The 12,274-nt window shown below is 36.9% G+C and overlaps 1 protein-coding gene and 1 pseudogene across 2 annotated transcripts in view; one reads left to right on the top strand and one right to left on the bottom strand.

Moving 5' to 3' along the window:
* TAFA2 (TAFA chemokine like family member 2) overlaps window positions 1–12,274 on the top strand; it is a 430,659-nt gene that overhangs the window by 269,307 nt on the left and 149,078 nt on the right. The gene's annotated exons all lie outside the window — the stretch shown is intronic.
* LOC118728430 lies at window positions 9,413–10,341 on the bottom strand (annotated as a pseudogene).

The raw sequence follows: 12,274 nt of genomic DNA, 5'->3' as shown, positions 1-12,274 counted from the left end.
TGTGCACTTCACACTTAGCTTTGGCAAATTTAAGGACTTAATTGCTGTAAAAGGACAGAAGTGAAAAGTAAAATAAAGAATTGATTTCCTTTGCCTCATTCATGAGCATATTTTTTATTGAGGTAAAATCAGTATATAACATCATATTAATCTCAGGTGTACAACATAAAAATTAGACATGTGTATTAAATATTTTGTACAAGGTGATCACCATTATGAGTCCAGCTGCAATCCATCACCAGACAATTGACTCTCTTCATCAATTTTGGCTAACTGTCTTCCCCTCTGATAATCACCAATCTGTTCTCTGAATCTATGAGTTTTATATTAGATTCCAAATGTAAGTGAATTCACACAGGTCTGTGTTTCTATATCTGACTTATTTCACTTAGAATAATATTCCTAAGATCCATCTATGTCGTCACTAGGTAAGATTTTCCACTTTCATGGCTGAGTAGTATTTCATTGTACATATGTACTATATCTTATTTATTTATTCATACATCAGTAGACACTGTAGGTTGTTTCCATATCTTAGCTATTCTTAATAATACTGCAGTGGATATAGAGATGCATATATTTTTTTCTAATTAGTATTTTTTCTTTTCTTCAGATAAATACCCAGAAGTGGAATAGCTGAATAATATGGTACTTGTATTTTTAATTTCTTGAGGACACTCTATATTGTTTTTCATAGCAGCTATACCAATTTACATATTACCAACAGTGTATAAAGGCTTCCCTTTCTCTGCATTCTTTCCATCACATGCTATTTCTTGTCCTTTCAATAACTGTGATTTTGACAGATGTGAGATAATATCTTCTTATGGTTTTGATTTGCATTTTCCTGATGATTAGTGCGGTTGAACATCTTTTCATGTGCCTACTGGTAATCTACATGTCATAAATCAAAATTTTTATTTTATCTTATTTTTGCTATTGAGTTTAAAAATATATATTTTGTATATTAACCCTTTATTGGATACATGATTTGCAAATATTTTCTTCCATTCAGTAGGTTGTCTTTTTATTTTGTTGATGTTTTCCTTTGCTGTGCAGAAGTTTTTTAGCCCTATTTGTTTATTTTTCCTTTTGTTGCCTTTGCTTTTGAAGGCAGATCCAAAAACTCAGTGTTAACACTGATGTCAGGGTATTTTCCACATATGTTTTCTTCTTACTTCTTTATAGTTTCAGGTATTATATTTAAGTGTTTAATCATTTTTTCAGTTAGTTTTTGTGTATAATGTAAGGTAGTTGTCTAGTTTCATTTTTTTATGTGCAGGTGTCCAGTTTTCTCAATCCAATTTATTAAAGGACTGTTTTGTCTCCATTACATATTATTGGCTCCCTTTTCATATACATAATTGACCATATATGTGTGAGTTTATTTCTTCTGTTTTATTGAACTCTCTGTCCCATTTTCTACTAATACCATGCAGTTTTGATTACTATAAGTTTGTTATATAGTTGAAAATTAGGGAGCATGATACTTTCTGTTTTTCTTAGAATTGCTTTGGCTACTAAGTATATTTTGTGGTTCTGAACAAATTTTAGCATTATTTTTTTCTACTTTTGTGAAAAATGCCATTGAAATTTTGATAAGGATTGTGTAGAATCTGTACATCACTTTGGATGATATGAACATTTACATAATATTAATTCTTCCAACCCATGAGTATGGGATATCTTTCCATTTACTTGTGTCTTCAGTTTCTTTCATCAATGTCTTATAGTTTTCAGTGTACAGGTCTTTCATCTCCTTGGTTAGATTTATTCTTAGGTATTTTATTCTTTTTGATACAATTAAAAATGGGGTTGTTTTCTTGATTTCTCTCCTTATAGTTCATTATTAGTTTATGGAAAAACAACTGATTTTTGTATTATGGAACATCACTAAATTATTTTATTCTAATGTGTTTTTTTAATGTGGATTTCTTTTATTTTTTAAACAATTTTAATTATTGATTTTTAGAGAAAGAGAGGAAGCAGGAAGAGAGAAAAGCATTGATATGTTATTCCACCCATTTATGGATCCCTTGATTGATTTTTGTATGTGCCATAGCTGGGAATAAAACCTGAAATCTTGGCATATGTGGGTGACGCTCTTACCAACTGAACTACCAAGTGAGAGCTAGGGTTTTCTATATATATTATAATATCTTCTGCAAATAAAGATATATTTGCTGCTTTATTTCTTATTTGCATATCTGTTATTTCTTTTCTTGCTTAATTGCTCTGCTTAGGACTTCCAATGCTGTTTTGACTAAAAGTGGCAAGAAAAATACATCCTTGTATTTTTCCTGATTTTAGAGAAAAAATTTCAGTTTTTCACCATTAGGTATGATATTAGCTCTGGGTTTGTCATATATGGTTGTTATGTGAAGTATAATACATTCCCTCTATACTGACTTTGTTGAGTTTTTATGAATGGATATTGAAATTTGTTTACTTGAGAAGACTGTATTCTGCTGCTTTGGGATGAAATGTTTTGTATATAACTCTTAGTCTATCTTGTGTTATGTGTAATTTGAGACCAATGTTTCCTTTATAATATTCTGACTAGATGTTCTATCCATTGATGTAAGTGGGGTATTAAAGTTCCTTATTATTACTGTACTATTGTCAATTTTTCTGTTTAGGTATGTTAATATTTTGGGGCTCCTATGTTGAGTATATATGTACTTACAAATGCTATATCCTCTTGTTGGATTGACCCTTTTATCATTATGTATTGCTCTTTGTCTTTTGTTATAGTCTAATTTTAAGTTCTATTTTGTTGGATACAAATATAGCTACACTAGCTTTCTTTACTCTTCCATTTACATGTGGAACATAAACCCCTCACTCCTCAGAGAGATGTGGAAGATCCATGAGATAAAATCCTCTACTGTGTGTTACCATGCTGTGAGTGGGGTTTTCGTTGATAATGCAACTTTGTCTCTCCTACAGATTTTTTTTCTTTATTGGTTACATATGTGTCCTTATCTTCCATTGCCCTCCCACTCCATTCTCATGCCCTCACTATCTTGATGTGGCTCTTTTATCCCTTGTCATGAAGGGAGCTGTTCAGCTAGTTGTAAGGATTTTTTTCCCCCAATGGGAATTACTTCATAGGTACTTGTAGATTTAGTGTGTCTATGGGAGATGGTGAGTTCAGGCTCTTTCTACGCCACCATCTTGCTATGTACAATCCTGCTGACTCACCAACATTTGATAGTTGTATTCATCTTTCCCTTCCCTTTGACCTTTTCTTCCCTCCTCTCTTCCCTCTTTCCTCTATCTTCCTTCTCTCTAATTGCTGAATTGATTTGTGGTCTTCTGTCTTAAGAAATCCTTTCTCATAACAGTCCTTTGTGGGGAAAGAGTAACTTCTATTAAAAAATCAAATACATGAGGAATTTGCATAATCTGTTTTTTAATAGATTGTACTAGGATATTAGATTACCAGGTTGTATTCTACTTTCTACTAGAATACTTGAGGATGTGTGCTTCCATTCTTTCATACATTCATTCATCTAATAAATATAGGCATTAAGTACCTACTATACATCAGTGCTGTTGTAGATTTCTGGGATACATAATTGAGAGTAACATGGTCCCAGCCTCCAAGAAGTTCTCTGTATGCCCTAACATGATTTGAAGGTGTGAAATGTCAAAGATATGAGCCTTTGAGATTATTTTTAAAAAAGCATGGGTGTTATTCTTGGGAGTATTGGGCATGGTGAATTTCTCTCTCTCTATTTCACTGTATTTGTGATAGCTTTGAAATCCTTGGGTAAATCCCAGGTATCAGGATTTAAATTTATGGCAGCATCATTTACAATAGTGATGATATGGAAACAAATCTGTATTCCTCAATGACTAAATAAAGAATGGATAAATATCCACGGTATATAATGAATGTGTGCATATATATATTCAAATATTATTCAGTCATAAAAATAAGGAAATCTTGCCTTTTTGAGACAACATGAATAAATATTGAAGACATTATGCTAAGTGAAATAAATTAGACACAGAAAGACAAATACTGTATGATTTCACTTACATGTGGAAGCTAACTAAGCAGATCTCATAGAAACAAAAAGTATATTGGTGGATGCCTTGGATTGGTGGGTGGGGGATATCAGGAGATATTGGTCAAAGGGTAAAAACTTCCAGTTATAAGATGAGTAAGTTCTGGCTGTGTAATATTCAGCATAGCAACTATGATTAACAACACTTTATTGTATACTTGAAAAATAGAAAATAAATCCTAAATGTTCTCATCATATACATATGGGCACAAACACAAAGGTTTGAGGAGATGGATGTATTAACTTTATTATGGCAATCATTTCTCAATATATGTGTATCTCAAATCACCCCATTGTACACCGTAGACTTACACAGTGTTATGTATCAGTTATATGTCAAAGCTAGGGTGGGTGGGCAGAAATCTATCACCAGAGCCTCGTGAGGTCTTTTTTACTTTTAGTGTGTGAATAGTTGGATTGGGGGAAGGGAGAGTGTACCCCGTGTAGGGTTGGACTAAATTTCATAGCTTCATTTCTGCATAGTTCTCTGGACATCTATCCACCCCTTCACCCATCCATCCATTATTGACTGCCTTTAGGTTACCAGACACCAGGCAATACATATAATATAAGGTATCTTTGTGGAGCTTAGATTTTGTGCTCCTTGTGTTTATATAGGGAAACTAAAAAAATACTATCTAAAAATAGTGAAGGTGGCAATCTTAAATTGTAGTAAACATGCTGAGAAAGAAGCTTGTTCGCTCTGGAAAGTGTTGGCAACAGATAATAAATGTTAGTTGGTTTAATATTCATGATTTTTTTCTTCACCCATATTTTATCAGTTCTAATAGCAGTGTCGGTTTGCCTTCAAATACAGGATATGAATAGGAGACACATTTCTTTAAATATTCAAAAGGATCCAAGATTGCTTTAGCTGTGAGCTTTGTGTTAAAAATAACGGGAACCATGCAGACAGTCCTTACTCTGAAACTTTAATAAACCAAGAAATTTCATTTGCCATGCTATCACTCTTCTATTAATAAGACTATGAAGTATTATGGAACAAATGTTCATGTTCACTTATAAATATCATCAAGACTTCAGGTAACTGACAAATGACTGCATAGTACTTAGAGAAATGTTCTAAAGGTATTACTAGTCTATCTAGCTAAAAAATGTGCTTTCTGTTTCCTTTATATTCACCCAAATGCAGCACTATCTCTTTGCTGCTGAGCTATATTTGTAGTTGTCTCCCTGAATACCTGGTCTTTATCCTGGAGTAGATCCAATGCAAATCTCCACATTAATGCCACACATGCAAAGGCCAGAAGGTCCGAACCGTGGTGCTCACAGCAGCTGACCTTTGTTTCCCTGGAGCTTGGCAGTCCTTGCTTTTACTTCGTATTAGAAAAACTTTTCTGTTTAATGATGTATGGCATGAAGCAGTTGTTTGGGTAAATGTTGTTTAGGAATGTCTGTTTTTCCAGTAGAAAAAAAAATCAGTTTTATGTTATAAACGTTTAAAGGCTATTTTGTACTTCCCATAGTCTTGAAAACTAAAGGCAACTATGGGAAATTAAAAGTGAACACTCTCCCCCCCTCCCCAAACAACTGTCTTACAATAATTGATTTAGCTATCAAAACAACTTAAAACAAGTAACTAATTTTGATTATTTTATATTGGTTTATGAATATATAATCAATAGATGGATAATTTTGAACAAACTAAAATATACTTTATAAATGAAATATTTTTGTGTGGATGTTTATAAATGGAGTCATTTATAATTTGAAACCAACAGAAACCACACCCATATATGCTATCTTCTTCCTGTTGAAATGGAAGAATTGTTTCCACTACTGTTTCCATCATGATTTGGATCCCATTTTCCATAAAGGCTTTGGTCCTCTTATTTCCCTGGGCACCTATGGCTGACCAGAGGGAGGGAAGCCCGGATCCCGGGTGCCTGTGGTTGGCTGGAGGAGGGAATGCTGGGTCCTGGATGCAGGGCCGAGGCAGAGGTAGTTAGGGGCAATCAAGCCAGGAGGGGAGCAGTTAGGGATAATCAGGCTGGCAGGCAGAAGAAGTTAGGGGCCACCAGGCAGGCAGGCGAGTGGTTAGGAGCCAGCAGTCCTAAATTGTGAGAAAGATGTCTGACTGCTGGTTATCCCCTGAGGGTCCCAGTTTGGAGAGGGTGCAGGCTGGGCTGAGGGACATCCTCCCTTCCACCACCATGCACGGATTTCATGCACTGGGCCACTAGTTTTAGTATAACCATGTTTCATGCATTTTTGGGACATACTTATGTTAAAAATATATTCATTGTATCTGAAATTCAAATTTAACTAGTGTCCTGTATTTCATCTCTAACCCTATGCCAGGTAAGCTTATTTAGTTACTTGGAATTAAATACTATCTGTATGACCCAGAACTTAGCTCTCTCTAAGCTCTAGTTTTGTCAGCTTCCAAAAGTAATATCCTGGATATCTACCTTCTTAAACTTCATATGTCTAAGTGAGAATTATTTAGTTTCACCCCCTCGACAGTCATCTTACTAATAACATCAATGTTCTTTTTACCATACTTTTATTAAATATTTGGACAGGTCCCAAGGCTTATACATTCAAATATGTGTACTTTTCTTTATCTCTACTGATGCCTTCCTAGGTCATATCCTTATGAAACTTGCCTGGACTCTAACCCCAGATTCCTCACTGTTCTTCCTGCACCTATGGCATCTCTTTCCCACAACTATCTCTCTATGCAAAGATACTTATAAAAGAGACCTTTAAATAACGTCAATGAGATTGTATTATTTAGCCTGCTGTTTCAAAGCTCTCTTTACTTCCACTTTCCAATGGCTTCTCACTGCACTTTGAATAACCCAGATTCTTTATTGTAACTAACAAGGACTCTGGCTAGTACCTCTCTTCAGACTCCTCCTTACCTCCGCCAGCCATGCTGCCTCCTCTTTATTTCACTAGCTCTTTATTTTTATAAACTCCTCCTTTTTATTGCCCACATTTGCTTTCCCCTCCTTTTTCTCATGGTTTATTCATTTGTTTAACATCCTGCTTACCATCCTGTCTCATGTTGCTTCTGTACTTCCATCACTCTGTATCGCATAACTATTTTTATGTATTATATCACTGAACAATACTTGCAGTTGTCACATTGGCATTTTCAGATCTTCATTTATTTTTTTCTCTTCTGAAACATAAATTTCATGAGGAGAAACACCTTGTTTTTTTTTGTTGTTAATTATTTTATCTACAGCTCCAAGAATACAACATAGAAAGTACTCAACAAATATTTGTTGAATGAGTGGTTTTCTAAAATAGATTTGAACTGTGATGTGTCATGAAAATCCCAGCATATTACCCTTCATCAGCTTTGAACACAGGTATAGAATTTCTACTGCTCTCCCTCCCTCCCTCCAGCACATATACTGCAATGGTGAGTTGGAAATTATTGGTGAAAAAACAGCAATCAGCACCAATGAAAACACTGAAATGGTTTCATCTGCTGGTTTGTGCTGGCTCTGTCTCTGAGGAGAGAAGCCCGAGATATTATAGCCATTCGGGATCCTGCAACGGATTCTTTCAAAGTCAAATTTCAGCCTGTCAAGAGGTAGAGAAAATGATTTGTGACCGGAGAAGATGGTAGATTAATATTTCTGAACTACTGTGCACTAACCCCCCTGTAGCTACTCCTTTGTTCCGCTATTAAGACCTCCCTCCCTCCCTCTGGTACTGGAAATGCTTTGCTTTTACCAGCATCTTTGCTTTGATATAGACACTTCCCCTGCCCCAAGATGGGGTTTCCCGGTGAGGTGTAACACTCATTAGCCCCTCTGGACAATGCAGTTGCTGAAACAGACTTGAGTCTTTGTCTCACAGCTGCGTTTTAGAGTCAGAAGGTCCTGGATGTCTGGGGGAGCTGTGATGTATGAAGCAGAAAGAAGATTGATTTGCCACAAGGTACCTTGTACCTGGAGTAATGAGAGTGGCAAATTACTTGCTCAGTGAGCAAACATGACAGGAATGTCATAGAGTGGATTTATATGTATGCAAACACACTGGGGTCACGGAGGTGGGAGTTCCACAGAGTGACCCTCTCTCTGGAAGACAGCCCTCCACATCACCACCTTCGCCGGGGAGGCTCTGGCTCAGCAAAAGCTGCATAATAGCTGCTTAAAACACAAAATACTTCTAATGAATAATGTAATGCTCACTGTACAGCAAGAACTAGGATAAATTGTGGTGCCATTTTAAAATGAGAGTCCTCAACTCACAGGCTATTTCTGGTGTTCATCTTGGATTTTTGTGGCAGTGGAACATAAAACACCTACTTTAATAGAGTAAAAGAAATGGAGTGATTTATCCTAGTCATGGTAGGCCTTTAGAAACTCTCATTTGATAATAGAAAAAAACCAGTGGTTGGTGGGGGAGCAGATAATTTTTCTACATGTAGGCAGCCCAATGCATAGAGAGCCCTCATGCTTCTGAGAACATTTGGGGAAGACAAAATAATTTTAAAACTCTAAGTGATAGAAGGAAGGGGTAGTGATATTCCGTTAAAACATCTTAAAATTTCCAACTTAAAGATTTGCACAATTCACTTTAAGAAGCACTGCTGATGCTTTTAGCTGTAACCTATTAACAAAACACACATTAAAATGATAATTTTATTCACAAGTTTAAAAGTCTGCTGATTTTAGCAAGTAGTCCTGGATTTAGAATACTTTTTTTCTTCTTTTCTTATTTGGTACTCATTCGTTAATATTTCCTCATTTATTTTTTGAGACACTGGTCTGTGCCTGGCAACATGTTCAATGTAAGGTACTACAGAGATCAAAGGAGCCATTCAGATTCCTAAGCAGCCCATTCCTAGTAATCCAGATTGTAATGCAATTTATGTTCTGAGCAAAGGACCCTTGTTAAGCCTGATTGTGGGACTGAGCCCTGGTAGACAAGGCAAAAGACAATATTCTAATTTGTTTTTTAGGTTTTTATCTGCTCCCCTATGCCCCCCCTTAACTTCCACAATATTGATTAGAATAGTCAGTGGGGGTGCAGTGAAGTTGTCTAGATATTAATAGTAAACAACAAATGGTGATATCCTTTAACTCGGTACCTTATGGGAACACAGAAAGTATATATGTGTGTTTTTTTTTGTTTTTTTTTTGTGTGTGTGTGTTGTGCACCCTTCTAAGGATTTCATTTGTGGTAGCAGATTTAATAATCATGCTACTCCTGTTAGGCACATTCCACTTGGCAGACAAAGAGACAATCGGGAAGTGAGATGAAATAACTTTGCCGAGGGTCACACAGGTAGTTAGCAGCCAAGGCCGATCTGTTGTACAGCCTTCAATGACCACAGGGGAATTTAACCTCTACTTGGGAGGAAGAGGATCAGAGGGGCTTTGATTGAAAATAACTGAATCTACATTTAAAATAAGAAATATATTCCACTGTAGGTGCCAGCCTCCAAAGTTTCTTCCTTTCATGGCTCCAAAATTGGAAGATTGATTGTTGTCATTGCCAAGATCATTGTAGTGTCCTCCACCTCCCACATGGCTTCCATCATTATCAAATCCATTATAGCCATCCCCACTGCCACCATATCTAACACCATGATCACCCCCATCAGGACTGCCACCGAAGGCACCTCAATCACTGATGTTCCCTCACAGCCAGAGTTGCCATTCCCACCAAAACCACCTCCACAATACCTCCAACGTTTCTAGAACCACATTGACCTCTTTGGCTGGGTGAAGCACTAGCCATCTCTTACTTAGATGGGGCTTTCTTTACTTCATAGTTGCGGCCATCCACATGGTATTTCTGAATGACAATCCTATCTACAGAGTCATGGTCATCAAAGATTACAAGAGCAAAACCTCTCTTTCTGCCACTGCCTTGGTCAGTCAATTTGGTCAGAACAATTTCAATGTTCCCATGCTGTTCAAAATAATCTCTTAGGTGATGTTCTTCAGTGTCCTTTTTAATACCACCGACAAAAGTCTTTTTCACAGTTAAGTGGGCTCCAGGTTTTTGAGAATCTTCTCTTGAGACCACCCTCCCTGGTTCTACAACTCTTCTATCCACCTCGTGGAGCCTTGCATCCATGTCCTCCTCAGTGGCACATGTGACAAACCCAAAGGCCCTGGGGTGCTTGGTGTTTGATCTCTCACCACCACCATCTGGGAGCATCTCCATTGCTCAGCGAGGCTCCTCAGACTCTTATTGGTTGTCTCAAAATTCAAACTCCAATAAAGAGCTTGTGCCACTGTTTGTTCTCTTTGGGAGACCGACTTGACATGACAACTGCCAGAGGGTGGGCATCACCGATGCTACTCGGCAGTGTCCCCCGGCAGAAAGCTATGGCAGTGGCAGGAGGTTTTAATTACTGCCAGGAAACAAAGCTTGGAGGAGAGGAGGGCCAGAGAAGTGACAGGGAAGCTACAGGTTACAACAGATTTGTGAACTCAGCCAGGCACAGTGATGACAAGGCAGAGCTGCTCCAGAGAAGACATGTTTTAGACAATCCTCATGTGAATGGGTAAGAAACTTGAGGACGTACAGTGACTGATTGTATCACAGGTTATTTTCATTTCTGTTCTTTTGAAAGGGTAAAGCATCTCAACAAAGGGTTTTAATGTAGATTTTTTTTGTACCCATGCTATTGATTGCTAAATGTAATAGTCTGATCAAGGTGCCGAAAAACTGTCTTTTTTTTTTTTTTTTTTTTTTAAAGGAAATATTCTCTAAAGTTTAGTATGTGACTGACGAAGACATATTTGTGTGCACTTACACATGGTATAGAATGGAACTTTGGGTTTCATCTCTTGGACCTAGTCACTAAGAATCTGGTATTACCTACACCTTGGTCTACTCTGAAATTCTCTTCCTTTAGGTTCTTTTGAACCTATTATTGCCTCATACCAGTGTATGTCAGATTCTTGCTTTCTTGCTTGGGGCCCCTATTTTGGTTCTGAGTTTTTTTTTTGTTTTTTTTTTTTTTTTTTTTTTTTTTTTATCCATTTGATTTTTTGAAGAGCAGTCTCACTGACTTTCTGAGAAAGATTGCATCTCCTAAAAACTTTGCAAAATGTCAATTGTTATATGTACTTGCTTGATTTGCCTGCTTTCTCTGTTTGTGGAAAGGCATGGCTATGATTGCTTTCTTCTGATCTGAGTGACTTTGTCCATCTGGTGAATTTTTAGGCTGCAATTAAGATTTAAACTCACTTTATGGGGAAAACTATTTGAGACTGGAGATAATGACAAACTGCTCATTTGTCAGGAACATGGATTCCTCCTGGCTCCAATCCCTTAGGAACATCCTGGTTTTCATCATTTCATCTTTTTATTATATGGACTACACTAATAATAGAAATTAGCCAACACTTAGGTTCTTTCTATATGTCAGGCCCCTTCTATAAGTGCTTTATATGTCTTAACAAATTTAATAATAAGGCTAGTGCTATTGGATAGGAAACACTATTTTCTGCATTTAATAGATAAAGAATGTGCACACAGGTAGTAAGCTGTCAAGCTCGACCTAGGACTTCAAACCTCTCTGCTAAAGAATTATTGGCATATTGAAGGCAATTTCAAATTGTCCTGGGAGGGTCATAGAAGTCTTCATGGGAGCGTTAGCATTGATTTCAGCATAGCACTGATTTTTTTTTTCTATTTGATCTTCTCTGTGACTCTCATAATTATTTGTTAGATATGGTTGCCTATATCGAATTGTTGAGCAGTTATTATGAGGGAGGCCCTACTGTAAAAATTTCATAGGTATCAGTTTCATAGGAGAATGAAACCTCCATCACTCATAGGAGTGGGGTCCTTGTGATCTCTTTAGAAAATGGATTTCCTAAGATTCACATAGGAGAATGAGATGTGGTAAAATGCTTTATTTGTGTGGAGTTACATTTCTAGGGGAGCAAGGTCCCATGTCCTTTAAACCAGTCCTTTAAAAGGTGCAGCTGGAGATCCAGTAGAGCCAAAAGGAGTCAGTGTCAGAGCTTCTGTTCCATGTAGCAGCCTCATATGTTCAGTATTCAAACAAATTAAAAGTCCCTTAGTCATTTGTGGGTCCCACATAGCTGTCATGCCAAGAACCTGGCACACCAGTGAGAGAGAGAGAGGCTCCTTTGTTTAGAGGTTTAAATATTCAGGTTTTGTGCCTTTGTAATGGCCACACTTATTCTGGCTGTTGATTCACTCTCAGGTGTGACTGACAGACA

This window comes from Pipistrellus kuhlii, unplaced genomic scaffold (genome assembly GCF_014108245.1).
Source record: "Pipistrellus kuhlii isolate mPipKuh1 unplaced genomic scaffold, mPipKuh1.p scaffold_m20_p_3, whole genome shotgun sequence".
NCBI classification, from domain to species: domain Eukaryota; kingdom Metazoa; phylum Chordata; class Mammalia; order Chiroptera; family Vespertilionidae; genus Pipistrellus; species Pipistrellus kuhlii.
This window is presented reverse-complemented; position numbering and strand designations above follow the sequence as displayed.